The sequence below is a fragment of the Sciurus carolinensis genome, chromosome 9 (assembly GCF_902686445.1).
Source record: "Sciurus carolinensis chromosome 9, mSciCar1.2, whole genome shotgun sequence".
Lineage (NCBI taxonomy): Eukaryota > Metazoa > Chordata > Mammalia > Rodentia > Sciuridae > Sciurus > Sciurus carolinensis.
The window spans coordinates 87591647-87616182 of record NC_062221.1 but is presented as its reverse complement, the minus strand read 5'-3'; the positions used below and the strand labels follow the sequence as shown (position 1 = coordinate 87616182).

At 35.4% G+C, this 24536-nt stretch overlaps 1 long non-coding RNA gene across 3 annotated transcripts in view; it reads left to right on the top strand.

The window, feature by feature from the left end:
* The window catches only part of LOC124993542 (uncharacterized), a 33428-nt gene extending 9330 nt beyond the window's left edge, over window positions 1-24098 (top strand). For 2 of the 3 annotated variants that reach the window (XR_007110329.1, XR_007110330.1), the window contains 5 exons: window positions 498-3550; window positions 7242-7442; window positions 9448-9508; window positions 19971-21345; window positions 24045-24098. This is a non-coding gene — a long non-coding RNA (uncharacterized LOC124993542). The remainder of the gene's footprint in view (window positions 1-497; window positions 3551-7241; window positions 7443-9447; window positions 9509-19970; window positions 21346-24044) is intronic. The other variant, XR_007110331.1, reaches the window with a different exon arrangement.
* Window positions 24099-24536: the final 438 nt, after the last annotated feature.

Here is a 24536-nt window from a genome sequence, read left to right as displayed (position 1 = left end):
TGACAGATTTACCATTTAAGATTATTTCAGAAGCAAAAATTAATTTCTTATCTCTCTCACTCTGTGCACATACAGGAAATGTATTACATGTATTTCTTTGATAGGAGCTGAGAATGGGTACACTCAGATTAAATGAGCTTGAAGTGCAAGGTGTATTTTAAAAAGCCTTTGATAAAAAACCATGTTATATTATAAAGGTAAGATGCTATCATGAGTAATTTATGGAACAAGAATTTAATCCTCAAGTATGCCAAATTTAGGACAGAACCCACTTGACATTGTCACAGAATATAAGCTAACTTCCTGGGGTGGTATTTCCTTGATAAAGTATTATGAAAATATATTCAGCTCTTTATAACATGCAAATTCATTTCAAAGCACATTAAACTTGAATAAATAAATTTTTAATGAAATAGAGGGTTGTTTTTGAAATTGACTCTGTTCTCTGACAGACTCTAAATGGCTTCATTTCTCTGTGCTCATCCCTTTTCCATAAGGTCTGTGACTATGATCCTGTGATTATTAAATTCTGGACAGCTTCTTGAATCCCTGACACAGTTTGAAGAAGGAATTAATGCGCCGCCAGCCTGTAAGCTACTTGCCCAACTTGTCCTGTGAAGACCACTCATCAAAGACCACTCACAACCAGCTGCGTGCACAAGTCATAAATGATGGTCATGAGCAGTGACTAAAGCAGAACTCTCAACAAGGATTCGCCTGCAGTTACTTGTCAACAGGAATATGTTCACTATGTGCGAAGTTACTTAAAAGGGCTCTATCATCACTTAGTTATCAACATCCCGTCTAGCCCCTGCTGATTTCAAAAATGACACAGGGACAGAAGCTAATTTACTCTTTCAAGTCATAGGAAGATGAGTTAACCAATTTAGGGCTCCAAATTCTCCAGGGACAGGGTCCATCTGTCCCTTAAAACCCTTTAACCTCTTCCTGAAGGCATTGGCTTCATAAATTTCATACAAAACTCCAACAGTGTCATCGACCAGAGAGAAGCAGTCTCCATTCTTTGCCCCAATCTTCATTAATCTTTGATTTGATGTGAATAGACCCATCCTGCTTGAAATTGCATCTCAGGAGACTTGTGGGGAGAGCTTTGGATGGCGATAATACTTGGCAAAAGTATACTGAAAGACTGGATTGGAAAGCTCAAGGGGGAAACTCATTCACATTTAAAACATTTGCTACTTCCTGGTTCCGATCAAGGCATAAACAACCACAAACATGAGCACTTTTCCAAATTGTATTCTGGCACATCCTTTTCCAGTTCCTGCTGGATTGAGGAAATGTGCCAGATGAAAAAAACAAAGCAAACAACAACAATGAAAAAAACAACATAGTATAAGGAAGATTTTTTTTCTTTCAATTTTTTCTTTTCTCTTAGTGTTCCTCCAGGAACACTATTAATACCTTCAGAGAGGCATGATTGCTTTTTCTTGGCACATATTAAATTTTTAGAATAATACCCTCAGTCCCTTGATAGAACTCAGAGCCAGAGTGGTGGATAGTGGTAGGTTTTGTGTGTGTGTGTGTGTGTGTGTGTGTGTGTGGTGGGGGCAGCGGGGGGTGCAGGAGGAACGCCTAAATACAGAGCCAGGAGCCAGGAGAGGGGAAATGTTGCCCCACCTGGATTTCACCCTTACACATCTACAAGGAGCAGCTGGTCAGGCCAGGAAAGATGGTCCCCAGGACTTGCACCTTCCTGGGTTGTCTGGTTTTCCTTTTCATCACTTCTGTGAATTCTGTTTTTTTCTTATAACTGTCATACAGCATCTGTAGGACTTTATCCTTGCCAATGTTTACCCAAGAAGATAAGGTGTTAGAAATTTAAGAAAATAAAACTTAGGCAGAATTTTGGAAAATAGAACAGCAATTTCTTATAAACTCAAACACATACTGTTGTATGACCTGATAATCCCACTCTTTGGTATTTTTCTCAAGACAAATGAAAACATGTGCCCATTAAAAATCCTGTGTACTGATGTTTATAACACCTTTAATCGTGAGCCCCAAGTTGAAAATAATTACTTGTCCATTAATTGGGGAATAGATAAGTAATCTCTCATACAACCACTAAATGGAATACAACCCAACAAAATAAAATGAAGATATCAATTACTGATATTTGTGATACGTGGATGAATCTCAGTGTATTATGCCAAGGGAAGTAAACCTGTAAAAATTTACATGTTGTTTTACTTATTTATATGACATTCTGGAAGAGTCAAAGTAATTAGTGATAGAAACCTGATCAGTGGGGAAATTGGCAAAGGGTATGAGGGAAATTTGAGAGATGATGGATATGTTTTCTGTCTTGGTGGTGTGTTGGTTACATCTCTTTGTGGTTGCCAAAAATCATAGAACTGAATTCTATAAAGGGTGTGTATAATAAGTAAACTATATCCCTGTAAGCCTGACTCTAATTCCACAGTGGCATTGAGCATTAACTTAATGTATATTTTTTGTGTCTCTTCTGGTTTCCTGTGTTAAAGAAAATAAAAACTCTCCTCTGTCCTTCCCCAACACTAGCAATTCTACTCACCCACCTATTCTGACAAGCTAGGCAGAACATTGATTGTTCTTAATCAGTTGTTAATTTAATGCTTTCTAACATCTTTTTAGTTTCTACTTGTCTCTAATTACCTTGTTATCTTTCTTCAGCACCCTGCTGTTCTCTGAAATCCCCTATCCTCTGATAGCCAACATAGGATCTACTTTTCTTATTCTTTCATTGAGTCTTCATAAAAGAAGGATGGGACCCCCACAGAAAACTTTACAATGCCTATGGATTGTAGAGATGACCAGTTTATTACTCATTGGACATGATGATGGTCCATGGGTTCTTTGACACTCTTGCCAAGCAGCTGTGATAGTGCCCTGTGCATAGGGATCTTAGGTCACAACCTTGATGTTGCCCTCTGCCTAGCATGAAACAATCATAGAAACAATTATGATGTGGACAAGGAAGGAAAGAAAGAACACTGTGAAAGGTTAGAGCAGGATCTGCAAAATTTTCTTGTTGTGACAAAATGTATTTGATGTAATAGTATAAAATGGTATCTGATTAACAGCTGGGATCAGTAGAAGGTGAAGGAGATCAATACCTCAGAATATCAATAACTCATGTAAGAAGCAAAGGTAAGAAATCTCTGCTTTAGGGGACTTAACTGAAACATTAGATAAAACTGAGAACTTGTTATGATTTAGATATGAGGTGTCCCCCAAAAGTTCATGTGTGAGACAATGCAAGAAAATTTAGAGGTGAAATGATTGGGCTATGAGCCTTAACCTAATCAGCACATTAATTCCCTGATAGGGACTAATTGGGTAGTAACTGTAGGCTGGTAGGATGCAGCTGGAGGAGGTAAGTCATAGGGAGCATGCCTTTAGGGTTTATATTTTGTCTTGTTGAGGGACATCTCTTTCTGCTTCCTCATTCCATGTCCTGTATTCCTTCATCTCACCCTTCCACCATGATGTTCTGCCTCACCTCTGGCCCACAGCAATGGAACTATGGACTGAGACCTCTGAAACGGTGAGTGCCAAATAAATGTTTTTTTTTTTTTTTCCTAAAATTGTTCTTGTCAGGACTTTTGATCACATTAAAACCAAAACCAAAACCAAAACCAAAACCAAAAAACTGACTGCAAATGATCTGAAGGATCGTTTAGATAGTAGAGAGACTTTGATAGGGGTTTGGGTTGAGATAATTACAGTGTAGTAAGTAATGGAGGTAATAGAAACACAGAAAGGCTGTGTAGAGGGAGACTTTCAAGCAGAAGGACTGTTCACTGAGCATTGCTCAATATGAATAAAATTGTTATGATAAAAAATCCTGAGGATGGGGGCGGAGGATGTGGTTCAGTGGTAGAGCACTTGCCTGGCATGCATGAGGCCCTAGGTTCAATTCCCAGTACAATAACAACCACTATCATAATGGGAAAGACTAAGGATTTATAATATGTAAATCTTTAAATATTAGAAGAGTTAGTAATAAACTCCATTGTATTTTATACTGACAGCTCCTTTTTGTTTTTACTCCCAATAAGATATTCCATGTAAGTCAACTTGGATGCTCTGTACAGACATTTCTTTCTAATAAGGCACTAATTTGTTGGGGGAAATTGAACACACACTAAGAAAGAAATTAGAAAATAAAACAGAATTATTCACGTTCTAAAACATCTGCTGCAAGAAATAGGAATCCAGAAAGGAAGGAGTCAAGTAGGTGAGAAGGAATGGCCTCAAGGATGGAGACAGAGGAGGTTGGGGGATGTGGAATCTGAACCTAACTGGCTTGGTGAGGTGACGTGCAGGCGTTTCCTGTCATGAAGTTCTGAGCAAACCCAGAGATGCAAGGGAGAGAAATTTACAACAGAAAGCAGACGCACATTTCTTTTAAATTATTAAAATAATTTGTTTGTCTATTTCAAAATGGATTTGTCCCAAACAATATGCTCTGTTCCCATTAGATTTGATATGCTGCTTCTTACCATTACTTCTTGCTCTACCGAAGGGAAAAAGCATTATTCTCCCATTATGTGTGCACTTTATCATTTCACCGTAAAATATGCTAGATGCTTGATGAAATTAGCAAGATTAACATCTGTAGCAATAAAAGGTACAGAAGTATCATTCAATTCACCTTTATACTTTTAATATATGCTGGTTTAAGCTAGGACCTCCTGTGAGAAACATTTCAGAGATGTTTGGTGGTGTTTTCTTCTGTGTGCCTCTTGCAAACTGCAGAATGAGATTGGAAGCTGCTGAGATCTGAACGGTCATGTTGTCCTAAAATTCTTAAGTTGATATCTAATTCCTAGCACAATAGTATTAAGAAGTGGAGTTTACAGGAAGTGATTGGTTCATGAGAACAGAGCCTCACATATGGTATTGGTGTTCTTATGAAAAGGCCTAAGGAAGTGCGTTGGCCTCTTCTACCACATGGGGACGTCTATGAGGAAGAGGTTCTCACCAGACCCTGAGTATGGGTGTCTTGATCTTGGACTTTTCAGCTTCCAGAATTTTTAGTAGTAAATTTATATTATTTATAAATTATCCATGCTAAGATATTTTATTATAGCAGCAGGAGCAGGCCAAGACAAAAGACTTGCCAAGTATCTACCCTGAGTTTTGGGGATGGTCTGTCCCAGATAGGACATATGCTCAGTGCTGAGGGTCTTGAAAACACCAACTCTTCAGGCATCTGATGCAGAAAGTTCAGGAAAGGGTAAAGCTTAGACCGCAGTGAATCAAGGTTTTGAAGTCACGGTCAGAGACCATTTTGAGAGATAAACTTAACAATGGAAATCAAGGCACTAACAATGAAAAACTAAACCAAACAAAAACACAAAACTGAGCATGCCCCTGGATGAGTTCACAACAATTTCCTGAATTTATCTTCAAAAGATCAGGAGGCTGGAATCTTAACTGTACCAAATTCTTACCAAAGTAAATTTACATCATTGATCATGAACAACACCACTCTGTGTGAGCATTAAAAGTAGAAACAGCTGGGTGTGGTGGCACACTCCTGTTATCCCAAAGGCTCAAGAGGCTGAGGCAGGAGGATCACAAGTTCAAAGCTGGTCTCAGCAACTTGGTGAGACCCTATCTCAAGAAAAAAAAAAAAAAAAAAAAAAAAAAAAATGGCAGGGGCTTGGAATGTGGCTTAATGGTAGAGCACCCTGTGTTTGTTCAATTCCTGCTACAAAAACAAAAACAAAAATCATGCAAGTACACAATGACAAACTCAGTCTGAATTTTGGTCTAGTTTGTTAACTAGAAATTTGACTCTAGAATGTTACGCTATCACCCCTTCAAATTCATATTTATTTCGACCATAAGCTCTTGTGAATCTCTCATAGGTCTCAATTAAATCTCTTATTTTTTTTTCTTTTAATCATTAACTTTTGATTCCCTCTTAATTGCAGACTGCATTTCTTTCCTTCTCATAGGCTTCTGAATTCTCAGTTATCAATTTAGTTTATATTTCTATTCAATTTACACCAACTGATTTCACCTCAAAAAAATTTTTATTGAACACCTACCATGACCTTGGCATTGATAGACCACATGGTGGACCACAAAAATGACAGAGCCTTTTTGGTGTCAATCTAGAGAACTGGAGAGAAACATGCACACCCCAGTGAGGCCTAAGGAAGATACCAACACAGCATGAAACCAGAGGAGGCAAAGATGAGTTTAACCTAGAGAGCTCTGGAATATATTTGACAAGTCATGCGACTTCTACATAGTCCTTGAAATATTGGTAACAAAGAGGAAGTTGGCGACATCAGTCAAAAAGAAACAAGAGAGAAGAGAATGTGGCAGTTTCCCTGGGTTAAGATTTTTTTGGAATGTACCATCTCCTAGATATTAACATACCTAAGTTTTTCTTTGCCTGATACTCTGGTTCAATTGTTTTTCTTTTTTCTTTTTAATTCTTATTTGTAATTCACACTTTGGTCTACTGAATCTGGATTTTCTTCTAATGCCTCTTTTTTTGTAGTATTAATATACCTAGTTCCACCACCTTTTCCTTTTTAACCTAGGCTACTCTTTAAAAAAGGATTAAATAGCATGGTATGCCTCACACATGGAGTATACAGAGTCCATGATAGCTAAAAAGTCGTTGGCACACATTCATATTTAAATTATGGATAATTACATTTACTTGATAACTTCTACATATTTATTAATATTTTCTTTATATTATGATTTTTACCAGATTGCAATTGATTTCAGTGTACTTACACATTATAAAATATGAGCTTTTATAGTCAGATGGGATAAAAACCCAAATGATGAAGATAATTAAATCCAAATTATTATTAACTGCCAAAGGGGTAGAAACTGGCAGACGGGGTAGAAAATTATGTCCAGCACTGACGGTTCTTTTGAAAGAACAGAATGGCCCTGATACTGCTTCTTTTTCTAGAAGTCAACCAGTAGTTCCAGCATTTGCATGAGGTTGGTGAAGTTTAAACCACAGATACTTTCAGGTCTCTAGGTGTAATCAAAAACTTCAGTACACAGGGATTTACAGTTTGGAAAAACTATTGTAGTATCCTCATGGTTTAATTTGTCCAGTCTATTCCATGTGTGAGTTTTATCATGACTTATAGTTGAAAAGGTTCAAGTCTTAAAATAAGCCTGGAAGAAATTACATATATGACTCTAAAAGAGATTTCCCTTCATTTTTTTTTTTTTTTTTTTTTGCCTAGGACTTCCCTTTCCTAGAGGAGAAGAGTTTGTTCTAGAATTGCCTTTCACTTCAGGGGCAGGATGCTCTCGCTTGCGTGGGTATGAATAGGAAGAGGAAATGCGTACATTTGGCATTGTGCTGAATTTTGGACTTCTTAACATACCCGATGAAAATAACTTCAATATACTGGCAGTGTTTGCTCAGGAACAACTTCCTTGAGGTAAAATGCAATTTCACAAATGAATTCAAATGTTTTAAGGCACCCACCTCCCAGTACGTATTTAAGACATTTAGTAAACATAACCTTATTTGCTTCAGTATGCCTAAAGATTTTTGTATTGTATCTCAGCGAAATGATAAATGGTCAATCTATTCATTTTTTGCCCCCCTCAAGCCTAATGGACATTTCTAAAAATACTTTCTGATGTGTCAATATCCCTTAAGTAAAATACAGCATATGAATTACAGCAACAAAATAATTGTGGGTAGGAACAGAAATTTAGGCCCAATTGACAGGACATGAGTTATCAAGGCTGTCCACCATGCTTGTTTTTGCTGAAGCTGGGTAGGATCTTAGCATATCTATTCCGGTTATTGCAAATTCAGGCCATTATTTGGTGACAACTCTTCATCTAGCAACTTACCAATCTGCACACTCATATTATCCTCTGTTTAAATGCAATTTATCTCATCATACACAGTATGTTTACCTGAGGAGTGGTCTCCTGAAGCTAGTGAATTGTAGGATCAGCAGATTTGGAAACTGATAAAGTCCTTTTGTCAAAAATAATGAGAGCAGTTAAATTATTTCTTTTTCTTGATATATGTCTTTCTTGGATTTAGATTATCTATGCCTATTTCTATGCTAGAAATTGAATTAAAGCCTTTTGTTGAACTAAAATAAAAGGAAGGAAGATAAATTATTTTATAACCTGACATCACACTTTAGATTCCATGTTTGTGTGTAGGTTTGTGAGCCTTTTCTTTCTTATTGCTTAGGTCTGCAAGGTACACACATGAGCATGTGTGTAGGTGTGTAGTGAGGATAGATTAGAAACAGACTATAATTAGATTCCTTGTTCTTACTTATGATATAAAACTTTAGAAGCAGATTATCCCCCCAAATATTTTAGCAATGAAATATGTTTAAAGGAAGAATTTTAATACTGCATTGAAAAAGTAATGCATAATAATTATCAAAATAACACCAACTGGAAAAATCTTCATGGGAGAGACTCAGAAAAACATTGATTTAGATTCTGCCTCTTATCATCTACTGCCTGTGAGTCACTGAAGACATCACTTTATTTTTCTGACCTCAGTGTCTATAATTATACAAGACAAGTAATAACAACAATACCTACTACTTGAAGTAATTATAAGATTAAATGATGCACATAGGTTCTTACCCCAGTCCCAGCACATTGTAGAATCTCAATAAATGTTAGAATAACTTTTAGTGTAAGTCATATAGTTTAATAATCCTTGTCCTCATGGCAGTTGCATGGGAATGCCTACCTCTTGGATGCTAAAGAGGTCTCAAAAACTTTTCAGGCACTTGAACATCATGAAAAAGATCAATATAGAGTATTTTAGGAAACGCTGATTAAATTCATTTTTAAACAATAATCTATTTAAAACAAATCTATTTACTTTGTTTTACTTGGACTTAAATCTACTAGGTATGCTAAGTACAGTACATATAGGCCAGAGAACCTTTAGGGTACAACAAAAATGTTATACTTTAAAAATCAGAAGAAAAAGTGACATTTTTAATATATAATATCAATATATGCATCTTTATACCAATGCAATCTTAATATCATTTTAATAGTTTTAAATATATATACTTTATAATAATATAAATATATACTTTATAATAATATAAATATAAATATAAATCATATATAAATATAATATAAATAATAATATAAATAATAAAAATATAATAATATAAATATAAATAAAATAAATAATATAATATAAATATAAATAATATAAACACATAAATATAATATTAATATAAATATAAATAATAAAATAATATAAATAATTAAAATAAATATAAATATAATATAAATATATATATATATATATATATATATATATATATGTGAGAAAGGGGCCCAAGAAGGCAAAATTACCAAAAACCTGATTGTCATAGATCAGCCCAACTTAAAATATGATGTCAGATTGTAGGTAACAGAATTTTTTCTGAACTTCAGTTTCAGTAAAACAGTGCAGTTGATGAAACACTGACATAAAGAGCCAGTTGAACAGGCCACGGTAAGTGTTTATTCATTTTTCTTTGCTTGTTGAAGGAAAAGAGGGTGATGGCTAGGTGGAGTGGTGACATTTAACTTGTTATAGTGTTCCAAACGTGTTTTTCTCAGAACAATATTGATATATAGTGTCAGAATTAAATTAATACTAGTATGTGGAAGGACTCATTGGGTAAAAACATAAATGAATAAGGCCAGGGTAAGTAATTCAGAAAATAGGGGAAAGATAATGAATATAGATATGTTTTTTACGATTCTTCAAATGTGAGGAACAATACCCCATTGGCTATCATAAAAATATTTCTTAAAACTGACTGGAAAGCTGAAACATAAACTCATAGAAATATGTGCTATTAATATTATAATAGCCTCTTAGCTCAAAAAGCATTAAGTTATATTTAAAACACATCACCTGCATGTACAATGTCTTAAAAAAGTAAATCTGAACTTGCTGTTAAGGCAAGCCCTGTGCTTAATTCTTTGATGTTCTTATTTGAGCTTAGTAACCAATGTCTCATAAGATGATTTTGGACATATCAGGACATGTTATACTTAGTAAAGAATAAGGGAGAGACTTTTCTTTCTTATTGCTTAGTTTTGTGGTACTGTACAAAATTATATGCATAAATAAATTGTTAACCAATTTGAAGATTTTAAAATAAATCATGAATTCTGTGAAATTTCCAAAATAAAATATGTAAAAGATAATTTCTCACACACTTATCTTTTTGAAATCACTGGTTTCCATTATATACAAAAAAGATACAATTTAATTTTAGTCTATAACATGAATCTTCTAAGCATTTGGGCAATACAATGTTGAATCATAGATCCAATCATTTCAGCGAATCTAATAGCCTACAATAAAAGTTCAGTCACCCACAGTGTAGATGACACTATTAGGCATTGGGAAGTTTGGTTAGCCCTGCCAACTATGAAGTAGTTGATGGAACACTGAGTTATTGGAGGAATCATTTCACTTCTAGTAACCTCAGTTTTCTTATCTGTGTGCTGGAGGTAATAATTCCTTCTTCATAGATTTATTGCAAGGCTCAAATCAGATAATGCTTATGAAAGTGCAAGAAGCTATAAATATATAAAATATGTTTATTGTTCTTCTTTGAGCTGAAGTTTGATGCCACAGTAGTTAATCGTGATTAGTTAATAAGAGAAGTATATGGGATTTAGGGTGAATTTGTGGATTTAAACATATTCATGTATGTATCATTGCAATGTCTTGGATCATGATATGCCTCTGGGGACTAATAATAGGCAACACTCTGAACTACCAACACATTCAATTACCCTTAGTTGCCTACCTCACTATTCTGCAAAATGATTTGTTTTGCTCTTTGCAAAAGTGTTAGTTCACAGAAACTAATTGTCAATGAAAATAATGAATGTGCAATGGCAAGGAATTTATTCAGAATCTTTGACTTCAGTGACAAATAGGTAGTAAATCCCAGCCTATTCGATTTGAATGCCTTACTCTGAAGTCATGATTATAAAATCTTTATACCTAAAGTTCATGCTAAAATTAATAACCTTCTGTCTAATTTTGAATTAAATGTGATTTAAATTACTTATCCAGGTTAATTTTATGGGACTTGCAATCAACAAGGCCAAAATCAAGTAAATGAATTTGAAAATCCTTTCAGTGCTCTGAGTTTTACTTTTTTTATTTTCTATATTTCAACTAACTTTTTTTATGTAGCTTCTATATATTTGCTGCTACTGCATGTATTATCTCCTGAAATTTCATGGAGATTCTGCTTTAGAAACTAAGGAAACAGAACTTTACAGAAACTAAAAATTTGTGCAACATGACCCAACTGGAAGTAACAACTTTCCTTTTCCCTTGTCTCAAGATCAGTATTCCAAGGGTTGGGAACAGTTAGTAGAGTGCTTGCCTCACATGTGCAAGGCCCTGAGTTCAAGTCCTGGCACCACAAAAAGAAGTTCAGCTTTCTTTAAGAAACAATTGAAATTTTCAACAAAATTCACATGCTAGCCAGAAAGTTCTTATATTCTTTCTGTGTTTCTGTTATAGTCTGTCTTTTGTGGCTAATAACTGAATATCACAGATTGGGTAAGTTCTAATGAAAAGAAGTTTATTTTGGCTCATAGCTCAGCAAGTTCAAGGTCAAGGTGGTATCTGGTGATGGCCATCTTGCCTGTTGCAGTACTGAGGTCATTCAGGGCATGGCATGGCAAGACACATGGAGTGCACACTTGCACGCTTGTCTTCTGGTCTCTCTCCCTCTTTTACAAACACCAGGATTCAATCACAAGGACTCTTCCCTAAGAACCTTTTCTGATCATAAGATCTTCTCAAAGACACCACTCTAAACACCATGATCAGATTGTTTCCAGCTTTTTAATATCTCACAACAGAGATTAAATCTCAACACATAGACCATGTCTGAAACATAACATTTTACCTCTGACTCTTCATGTCTTCTCACATGGAGAAATATAATCATTCCATCCCCTGTAGTCCTAAAGTCTTAATTTGGTCCAGCATTAATTTAAAAATCCACAGTCCAAAATCTCATCTGGGACCCAAGGCAAAATCCTTGCTGTTGTGAACCTGAAAAATCAAAACAAGCAATGTGCTTCCAATATAAAATGGTAAGGCAGACATGAGCTATACATTCCCATTCCAGAAATGAGGAATAGGTAAGAAGAAAGGAGCAACTGACCCAAAGCTAGACCAAAACACAGCAGGGCAGATGATAATTGTAGTGCTTCAGGTTTGGAATCTTGGGCACACTGGAGTGAGGAGCAGTTCCCAAGTTCTTAGGAAAACCTGGCTGTAGCTTTGCTGATCCTAGTCTACATGGTTTCTCTCTGGGGCCACATGTACATGGCAGTGTCTTTTGCAGGTGGCTGTGACATGTTGCTGGTCACTCTACACTTTGAGGTCCCCACTGTGGCTTCATTTCCATTGCTCTGCTAGATATCCAGCAGGTACTCTCTGCCTGGGCTTTAACCCTGCATCAAACTTCTGTCTGAACTTCCAGGCTTTCCTTTGAAATACAGGTAGAAGTCACCATGACCCCATAACTATTGCACCTGACAAATTAGCTCCATTTGGACACCAAGTATCACCACCAACACAAGCTCTGCCTGGGCTTGATTGAATCTGGGCTGCACCTACCTCAGGGAATTCACCTAAAGCCAGAGTTCAGAGGCAGCCCTGTGGTGGAATGCATGTGAAAACAAGCAATGGCATCTTGAATCAGAAGAGAAAGCTGGTGGTGCCAAATCGGGCTGTAGTTAACTCTCTTGCATGAACTAACAAGGAGTTGCATGAGAACTACCTGCCAAGGGCATGCCCACAATGAGGCAAGGACAAAGCCCCACCTTCCAACAGCATGCACCTCTAGCCCCAGATTTCAATTGTGTGGACTCGTGGGGGACATTTAAGCCTTATTTACACCATAGCACATAGCAAGAGACAGGGATCGCATATGTGTGTGGTGTGTGTCTTCTGATCTCTCTTCCTCTTCTTTTAAAACCCCAAAGATTTGATCATGAGAGCTCTACTCTAATGACTTTATGTAATGATAATCACCTCTCAAAGGCCTGTCCTTTCATCACCAGAGTTGGATTAACTTTGCCCCTTTACCAGTCATAATAGTGATTAAATGAAAACACAAGAAACCTTGGGGAACATTCCTAAGTCATATCCAGACCATAGCATCTTATAATCAAAACTTGATCTCAGGAAATAGTTTGTCAAACTGATTCACAACAAGGTTGTGCTATACAAATGACTCATACGCTTAAAGTAACATCAAACACAAGGAGAATCATATTTCATCAGAAAAGACTATTTATCATCCTATGTCAAATGTGTGAAACTCTTACTGATATTTCAGACATCACAGATAGAGTGAAGAAACTAATCAATATTTTCTAACCATATTACATAAAGGATCTTCCTCAGTTAAATAAGTGGCACCAAGATCTAGAACAGCAAGAGGAGGGTTAATGCAAAGCTTGTACTTAGACCTGTAACTGCTGCTTATGATCTTTACAAAAGGCACCTACAATAAGATTGGTGTTCAAGTTGGCACTAGTAGTGAATGTCAACGATTTCCTCTGGTCTTCCTCTAAATGTCACAATAAAGATAAATAATATGTAACACACACACACACATTTTTGGTACTGGGGATTGAACCCAGGGGAGCTTAATCACTAAACCACATTCCCAGACGTTTTAATTTATTTTTTTATTTTTATTTTGAGACAGTTTCTTGCTAAGTTCTTAGAAACTGCCTTTGAACTTGCGATCCTGCCTCAACCTCCTGAGTTGCTGGGATTACAAGTGTGTGCCACCACAACTGGTGGTAACACATAATTTTAAAAGGCAGGGCTACAACCAAATAGAAGATAAATATCTTTGCAGATCAGAAGCAGAATAAAAATACTTGGCAGTAAATGTAGTTTAAGTTGTAGGTCAACTGAGTTCCAGGAACAGAAATGAGCAGAAATATCCATGTATTCAAATCCTTAGGATCAAAGTAGGTGAGAGAACAGAGCCAGGATTAGTATATGATACAGGGAGCAAGGCCAAGGCACTCATAGTCAGAAGCAGAGCTGAGTCTATTATTACCTAGATGGATAGGAAGAAGCACCAAAGTTGGACCAACCCAAATAACTTGGTAATGTATCCTATAATATCTTTACATTATGAGAGCCTCTAGTTTCCAATGAAAGAACAAGGCAGGTAAAGACAATGACAAAATCATCACACATGAAAGGATGAGAAACGTGAGATTAAATGAAAAAGGAAACAGGAGAGCCACATTGAAAAAATACCACTAAACTTTCAAAGCATACTAGGAGAAAAATAATAATGAGAGGGAGATAGCCATCAAACAAATGTAAATCTCATGATGTAATTACGGTTGAATGATTTGAGAAAGATTTAGATATATATTTTTAAGGTCTTAAAATGCTTAAATGAGAAGATTATTAAACTACAATTATGTACACCTCTAAATGATTATAGTAGTAGAAAAGGTGGTCATGAATTAAAACATAGACATAAATAAGTACTGAAGATAAATCTTAGAAAAATGTATACTCACCGAGATTAAAAACAACAAAAATCAAAAAATCAAACAAGAAAACAAAAACAAACAAACAAACAGCCCTGGTTGAACCTCAGCCTGGAAGAGCTGAGAAGGAATGAATGATACAGGAGTACAGAGAAAATGAACTTCAACCTGCAAAAGAAAGATCAAGGAAGACCCTGACATCAAAGTTATGATCGACTTGGAAAATGAACTGATTTACACCCTCCCACACACACACTCACAAATTATCAAGGAAGAGAAAATATCAATATTTCAAAAGACAATAACAAAAATTCTGGATTGGATGAATGAATCTTCATTTAGAAAGTGCATATAGAAAGCCACACAAGGTGGAAGTAAACACTAACTACTTAGACAAGCAGCCAAACTGCAGAACATTGTGACTCGGAGAAGAATCTAAAACCTTCTAGGGCGGAAAACAGATTTTTCTGAAAATTACAATGAAAGAAGATATTTCTTTAGAAGTAAGAGAGAACAGGATACAATACAGTAAGAACTTCAAAGGGCTGGAGGAAAAGATTTTGGAATGACAATTATGTACACTTTGAAGCAGTCATTTTTAAAGGCATGAAGAAAACATTTTTAATACATAAGTGAGTAATGGAATTTATCACTTAAAGGAATTCAAGAGCATCTATCTACTTTAGGTGAGAAGAAAAGTGTGCCAGGATGGCAGGTATAGAATGCAGGAAGCAATTGGGAGGGAGTAAAAAGATAAAATGTGTTCATACATTTGACATAAGTAATTGTTTTTGAATTTTTATTATTTTCTGAAAAAAATCTGAACCTAAAATTCTAGGTAGAGATAATATAGATAGGGTGCGGTGTGAGATGATGAATGAGAAACTAAATAACTTTGAATCTGTGAGAAAAATCTATAGAGTTGAGGCTTCGTGCCTAATTTCAGAGAGTTCATTTGACAGGAGTGTGAAATGTGTGGGATATGGCTGACCCTGTGATGAGGACGTTTATTAGCATATATGTATACGCTAGAAAAAAGAATATTTGATCTTAGTGAAGGGTATCAATAATCTTTAGAAGCTAGGCAAAAGTGAAAAATAAAATAGATTCAATAAACAAGTCAAGTATAGCAAATAAATAAAATATATGCCTCAAATACATGCAAAATCTGAAATGTATCCAAGAAAGAAGAGACAAATTATAGAGATGAAAGCAAAAACTAAGAAGGTAGAAAACATGGGGGAAAAAAAGATAGAATCTAGAATCCCAAAGCTGGTATTTTTGAAAAGTAAAAGAAATTTTCAATCAAGGTAACTTTAAAGGACACAGAACTTAAAACAAAATATTGAAAAATGAAAAAGGAGACTGTGTTTTTAGACATAGCCTGGTAATTTACCAATAATCATAAGGATTAACAGTTACTAGCTTAGTATCAAAAAAAAACTTTTGAAAATATTGATATTACAAAAGTGAATCAACAAGAAATAGAAAACATGAAAAGAAAAATAAGCATTCACAAAATGATTTATTCCTATTCCTTCTTCCATTTACACACACACACACACACGCGCGCACACACACGTGAGCGCGCACACACACACACACACACACACACAATCACTATCTAATGGAAATTGTTTGTAAAACTAAAAATGGAGAACACCTGCTACAGTTAGATTATATCTTCCCAAAGTTCACATGTCAGAAATAATCCAAATTTAAATGCTAATACTACTTGGAAGTGGGCTTTAAGAGATAATTAAAGTTAAATTAAGTCATAAGGATTCTCCATTGTCACCCATGAGAGCATTTAGTGGTTTTGTAAAAAACTGAAGAGAAACCTGACCTAGCAAACTTGTTCTGCTGAACCGTGTAATGCCCTCTGCCATATATTTATGCAGCAAGGAGTCCTCACCAGATACCAATCTCAATACTTTCTGACTTCCCAAACTCCAGAAGCATGAGATAAAATGAATCTCTACTCTTCATACATTTTCTTGTCTCAGGTACTTTGCTATAGCAACAGAAAATAGACTAAGACCCTGTACAGATCATTCTTTAAGACTAATATAATTAGAAAACTCAGAGGCATGAGAAAATTTTACCCACTTAGAAGGTGAATAAAGTACTTTGTACTAAATTGCAAACCCAAATTAACAACTTACAAAAAAAAAATCCACAAAAAAACTAACAAATCCTGGTTTTGCCATAAAATTCTTAATGTCTTGACAAATTGGGATCATTTCAGAATAATCTATTCATGTAATTTCTTAGGTTAAAGAATAAATTTCGGAGTTACCTATCAAGGTGCAAAAAGTAAATGATAAAAATGTAATACTGGTTTAAAATTTCAAAATGTTAAAATACTCATAAGTTACTATTAATAGCAACTACCAATATCCTATTTGAAGCATCACACTTTTTAAGATTTAAAAATCTGTTTTTAATGGCAGATAATACAATTGACTTCATAGAAAATTGAAAAGAATTCACAGAAAACTCTTAAAATGAATACAATAATTTATTGTTAATTGGCTATACCATCTTGGCATTAAAATTAATAGTATTGCTCTATATCAGCTATATCAATTAAAATGTAATAAAATATCACATTAATAATAAAATGTTTCAGAATAATAGATGCCATAAAATATATATAATGTTTTACAAAGAAAATGAAAGATAATAAAGAAAATAAGTGCATAAATAGGAATATATATCATTTTAATGAATAGAAAATAATATCTAAAGTAACTTTTCCATTGAATTAGTCTGTATAGTTATTTTAATTGGCAAAGTCTTAGGTCCTGAAGTTGGCTTTGAAAAATGTTTTTATTTTATTTTACTATTTTACTCTCATACCAGGGATTGAATCCAGGGACGCTTAATCACTAAGCCATATCCCCAGTCCTTATTTTATTTTATATTTTGACACAGGGTCTTGTTAAGTTGCTTTGGACATCACTAAGTTGTTGAGGCTGACTTTGAACTCAAGATCCTCCTGCTTCAGCCCCCGAGCAGCTGGCATTATAGATTAAGATTCTATTATGCCTGGCACTTAATATGTTTTAAAGATTCAGTATTAAACAATACTAACTAGAGACAGGAGTCAATGAAAAGAGTTTAAAAAGAAACCTATACCCACATAGCAACATCTGAGGTAGAAAGGCAAATTAATCAAGGAAAAGTGAGCATTGCCATCATTGGTGCTGGGTCACCTGGCTTTGCATAGGGTCAGAACACAAAGAAATTCCTTATCAGAAAATGTATGCTCCAAAATAATCCTTTTGGCTCCAAGACTTCAAAATGAACAGCAAAGCTGGGTGCGGTGGCACAAGCCTCTCATACCAGTGCTCCGGAGGCTAAAGCATGAGGATCGTGAGTTTGAAGCCAGCCTTGACAAAAGCAAAGTGCTAAGCAACTCAGTGAGACCCTGTCTCTAAAAAAAATACAAAATAGGGTTGGGGTTGTGGCTCAGTGGTCAAGTTCCCCTGAGTTCAATCCCTGATACAAAATATATGTGTGTATGAACAGTAAAATTTAAAATAATTTAAAAAATTTTTAAAAATTACCATAGATGTCCTCTGCTGTGTCATGAGGCAGCAAGAAAACCCTGATGCCATCACTATGCATTTGACTTACTGGCCTCCAAAATCATGTGCATTTTTCTTACATGACTATTTTCTTTAAAATGTGGAAGAGAAGAATTTCTTAAATTAGACAAAAAGCCATGAAGGAAACATAGATAAATCTGACAAATGAAATTTGAAGATAAATGAAGAATTTTTTACTTATGTAACAAAGAATAGATAGCTATAATGCTTAAAAGAATTCATAAAAGTGAATAAGGAAAAAAGAACCAATCTAGTAAAAATGTAACTTATGGAAAACAATTCAGACAATCACAAATTAGGATGCTTCAAAAAGGACACTTTGCAATGCAGACTTAAGTGAAATAGTCCTTTATGCTATGAAAAATTTTAAAAGGTTAACCCTTCCAAATATATTTTAGAATTTGAGTAAATCAAAACTCATATAGTGGAGTAAATTCTAAGTTGGTTTGGCGGTGTATCATAAGATTTTCTACCTGTGACTCAGAAATTATACTCTATGTATACGTGCCAGAGAATCTTTCTCACATTACATGAGGACATGAAGATAATTTGTTGTGGTGAAATATCAGAAACTAATAAATTAATATCAATACTATTTGCTGATCAATGGATGAAATTGGAGAATATCATGCTAAGTGAAATAAACCAAGCCCAAAAAACCAAAGGCCAAATGCTTTCCCTGATAAGTGGATGATGATACATAATGGGGGTGGGGAGGTGGGGGGTGAGAGAAGAATGGAGGAACTTTACGTAGAGGGAAATGAGAGGGGGAGGGGGTGGGGGTATGAAAAATGATGGGAAGAGACAGACATCATTACCCTATGTGCATGTACAATTACATGAATGGAATGAATCTACATCATGCACAACCATAGAAACGAAAAGTTGTACCCCATTTGTGTACAATGAATCAAAATGTAGTCTGTAAAAATAAAAAACAAAAAAAAACAAAAAAGTAGAATGTATAGTAAAGTGTGGATTGATCATACAATAGGCAGGTATCAACGTGAATGAGATCTCAAAAAATTAATATTGAATGAAAAAGAAAAATGAGTTGCAAATGTAATACCACTCAACAATATTATATGTGAAAAGTTAAAATATACGAGTTTGGATAGTGACTACCTATATGTATAAGGTGAAAGTGTAAAAGTATAAACTTATTGTGTTCACAAAGTGGTGATTGTGATTACCTCTGGATGGAAAGAAGTAAGTGGAATGGTAAAAGGGGGCAAAGGAAACCAACATTATACGTAATAATCTAATTTATTTTAGGAAAATAAATATGAAGCCACTATGAAACAGTTAATATTTGTTATTCTGGGTAGTGGATGCATATGTGTGTGTGTAGGGGTGATTTTTACAGTTTTCTGGAATTAAAAAAATTTTGAAGGAATTTAAACCAAACCCAGCACTGTATTTGTGGGTTGATATGGTTGCAGCCCTGTCAGAACACTCTGCAGTTGTATCTCATGACTTGCTGCAGTGGTATCTTCATTTATTAGAAGAAAATTATTATCATTATTGTATGTATTTTTCTGGTTCTGGGGTGGTGAGAAATATTCCATAAACATTCCTGGAGTTTTGTCCCAACCTTCCCTGTGCTTGTACCTCAACCCCTTCTCCTCTCCGTGGGAGCCTGTGATACCTGTGATGTGCAACCTTTAGAATTGTTTGCTATGTGAGAATATTTCCTTTAACTCTTTGATGGGAAATTTTATGTTAGCAAAGGAGAATGATAGGACGATGGCAGTTTGATTTCATGTTTCATTTATTTCTTAGACAATAGGTGTTGAAGTGGTCTAAACAGAACCTGAATGTTGCACATAAGAGAAGAAAATAGTCACACATCTGGGAATGAACATAAGGACATGTGGGCTAAGTACAATTCTTACTCAGTTCTAAAAAGCTTTTTAATGCAAAAAATAGAAAGGGCTATAAAGTCACTTGGGCTAAACATCATTTTATTCCAGGTATATAAAGAGTATTAATAACTATGTTGTATGCTTTTAGGAATTTTCTAAATATTGTAGCAACTCATGTTCCTGTGTGTTTTACTGAGCACAAATTGAAACACTGAAAATTTATATAATAATAATACCCTATGCAGTATGTAATGACTTTGTCTAAACTATGAGCTATGGTTTGTAAACATCTTTTTTAAGAAGTAAAAAATAATGTCAAATATTAGAAAGCATATTTCCTGTAGTTAAACCTGATCTAAATATTTTGGTCTGCCAAATTCCAATGTAATATTTAGAGATATTTTAATGAATGCATAAGATTTTTTTGCCGTTTTTAAGTCTGTGATAACATAGGAAATGCCTCAAGCAATGAAGTTATCCTAAAATAAAATTTATTTCAGAAAATTGAAGACTTTTTTTTCTTATTTAAAATCTCTGCTTTTGGCATAAAACCATTTGGAAATTTCTTTCACCTCCATTCCCTCCCCAACTGATAAAGCCTATGACTTCTATGCTCTCATGTATGCAGGAGCAATTAGATAAGCTGCCAGAATCTTTTTTTTATTTAACTCGAAGTAAATGTAGTATTTATTTTTGAGTATTTATCAAATGGATAAATGAATAAAATAACCATGTCTTTATAATTATGTTTAACATGAACAAACAATATAATACCTAATAGTATTGGTAACAATATTATTACAATTTTAAGTAAAGAAAATATGGTGTTTGAGGAAAAAAAAGGTTAGTATAGGTCCAATCATATCTAGAAAACTGTGTGTATTTTTGGAAGTCTGGAGCTGTTAAAAAACCTAAGTTGCTACACAATTTGGATGATCAGTCTGATAATGGTTTCAGTAAGACTTTTAGATAGTTGCTTTTTCTGAAACAATTCCTATTTTCTGCAAGAAACCAACATATAGTCAGTTGTAAATAATTCTCAACTGCAATACACACAAATCCTAATACTGTTGAAAACAAGTCTGAATATGTGGTGTGCCCACATTCCTGACTGTTGCCTCTCCAAAGCTTCTTGGCAAAGACCGCTCCTCTGACACTTCAGTAATGCTCTTTGAAGAACTATTTGTAGGGGAGAGTGCCCTCTGAGCCCTCTTGTCTTCCAGGTGGCAGTCACTACCCCCTCAGACCAGGTATTGGACATGAATGAGAAGTGGACACACAGCACTCTACAGGTACTGAAAAACCCATACTATTTCACTTTCCCGCAATATGCCACCAAGAGTATTAATTCTTTCAATATGTACATCCCTCTTTTCATCACTCATAAACTGGAGTCCCTCCCTCCCAAATCCTCCCACTTATTATCCAACCACTCATTCCCATGAGGCTGTGTACCACTCCCACTTTAACCTGGTCTTACAGACATCCCAAGCTGTCAGTCCTTACTCTTCTGTTCTCTGAAACTTGAGTCAGTCATCATCAACTTATTCTATATGTCCAACCTCTTGGGAAGTGTTAATTCCCCTGTTTATATGAGCAAAAAATGGCCTATTCCTGAGAACACTACTTTCCCTGTGACTCTCGCAATTGGTGGTTGTTTTTTGTCCTGTTTTTCTTTCTTTTTCAACATGCCACTTCCAAAACATTCTCCCACCATTCTTAATAATCCCCAAATCCTTGTAGACTGGGCCATAGAACATGGTAGCCATTCCCAATCTTTGAAGATATAGCTACCTGAATCATAGTCTCAATGTCTCTCAGCCAGGCATGGTGGAGCATGCCTATAATCCCAGTGGCTCTGGAGACTGAGACAGGAGGATCACGAGTTCAAAGCCAGTCTCAGCAATGGTGAGGTGTTAAGCAGCTCAGTGAGACCCTGTCTCTAAATTAAAGAAAACAAAACAAAAACAAAACAAAACACACACACAAAATAGGGATCAGGATGTTGCTCAGTGGTTGCGTGACCCTGAGTTCAATCCCCTGTACGCACCCCCAAAAAAGATATACAGTCTCGATTTCTTACTCCAAATTTATTTCTGACACACTCTTCTGCCTTCCTTGCTCCTTGCCAAGCTCCAACATATGACTAGAGCCCAAGTTGAACCTCAAGGTCTACAAATTCCACATATACCGTAGACTGTAAGCTTTCTATACCTCCTTGCATCTACTTCCACACTTGATGGGTAGATGGAATGTTTAACAACTCAGCTTGGAAGTGGAGGGTCAGCTTCCCATGATGTGAACCTCCACTACTGGGAAAAAGGAAGTGGGATTTTTCCCTTTCACGGGCTGCTCCAAGGTATACTTTGTTCTCATAGCCTTCCCAGAGAAACCCCATAACCAAGTGAAAACAGTTGCTGAATAATGTACCCTCAAACTCTATAAAGTACATTTCTTAGTACTGCTTCTCATTATATTGCATTGTGTCTTTTCCTCATCCCTCTTTATTTCTTCATTTTCACTGCCCTGGACTTTCCCATAACAAGTAGAAGATAAAAACTCCACCCCTGCCTCAAGCTCCATTTTCCGGAAGCAAAGGAAAATAGTTAATATCTGTATCATTTGTGGAGACCAGTGGGAAATCAATAAGAAACTTCCAAGGTGAAATAAAGACAGTATCATATTCTTTCCCAGTGGACCCTTTTTACTTGAACATGTTTAAGAAAAATGATGCTCGAACAATGCTTAATGATCCACAAGACAACATCTTTTTTCTGCCTCCCTTCCAGTGGATGAGCTCTGATTCCTCACCTGGGATTACATTTTATTAATTTTTGTTTTTCTTAATCAAAATACAATGTGGGTTGCTCATGAAATGAATCAATGTAAGGCTGGTCACTGGGATCCATCTTTCCGCTACCAGCTACCAAATGAACATGGGTTTTCCTATAGCCATTGATGATTGAAAATTTCATTTTCTGATGAAGCACAGAAACCACTCCACTTCTTGTACACTACATCAGTGCTGTCCAACAGAAATTTTGTTAAGAGATGAATTTCTGTGCTATTCAAAACAGAGATGCTGTGGGCCACGTGTGACTTTTAAGCCTAAAATTTTGGCAAGTGAGACTGAAGAATAAAGATTAAATTCTTTTTTTTTTCAGTACCAGGGGTTCTTAACCATTGTGCCACAACCCCATCCCATTTTTACATTCTATATGAAGACAGGGTCTCGCTGAGTTGCTCAGGGCCTCGCTAAGTTGCTGAGGCTGACTTTGAACTCATGTTCCTCCTGCCTCAGCCTCTGGAGCCACTGGGATTGCAGGCAGTGCCACAGCATTCAGATAAAGTTTTTAAATTTCAAAAAGTTTAAATCAAATGTAAATAGCTAGAAGTCGCTGTGGCTACCATAGTGAATCAGTAGGACTGATGCTCTTGTAATCTAAGAAATATAGACTAAAATCACCTATTTCCAAACCAACTATGCAGATAGCCTGTGTTCTGCTATTTCTAGCACACAGCATAAACTAAACTACAACAGAGTGATAAGAAAAATCCCTAATATAAATAGGAAAAAGTGATTGTGATAAAGTTTAACAAACCTTACCCTCAGACTGAAGTAAAACTACTTAGTAGACATCTTTCTCTATCAAATATTGCTGAAAACAATTAGCACTGAGTATCTGAAATTGTTTATATGCTTCATAAATACTAATTTTTAAAGGTATACTGCTCATTACACTTTATAAATGTAAATGGTACAAATGACTAATAAATACTTCCTGAACAATAGTTAATCCTTTGTATTTCTCAATGTTAGTGTTAAAGTTGTGTCCTTAGGAAAATCTTACATAGAGCTTCCTCTGTCTTCCTTTTGAGCCAGAATTCTTTACTTACATGCTGTTATAGTATCATGTTCAATTTATTTAATTCAATTTTCTATTCAGAATTTTACATTCACTACTGATTAAAATTTTATCTCTTCTTACAGCCACATCAATGTTCATTGCTGCTCAATTCACCATAGCCTGATTGTGGAACCAACCTAGATATCCTTCAATTGATGAATGGATAAAGAAACTGTGGCATATATATACAATGGAATATTACTTGGCCATAAAGAATGATAAAAGTACGGCATTTGCAGGCAAATGGATGAAATTGGAGAATATCATGCTAAGTGAGATAAGCCAATCTCAAAAAACCAAAGGACGAATGATCTTGCTGATAAGAGGATGAGGACATATAATGGGGGGTGGGAGGGTTTAGCATTAGGGTTAGGGTTAGGTTTAGGGTTAGGGTTGAGGAGGGTGGCAAGAATGGAGGAATGAAGGACTGTATAGAGTGAAAAGAGGGGTGGGAGAGGTGGGGGAGAAGGTAAAAAATAACAGAATGAATCAAACAACATTACTCTATGTAAATTTATGATTACACAAATGGTATGCCTTTACTCCATGTACAGAGAAACAACATGTATCCCATT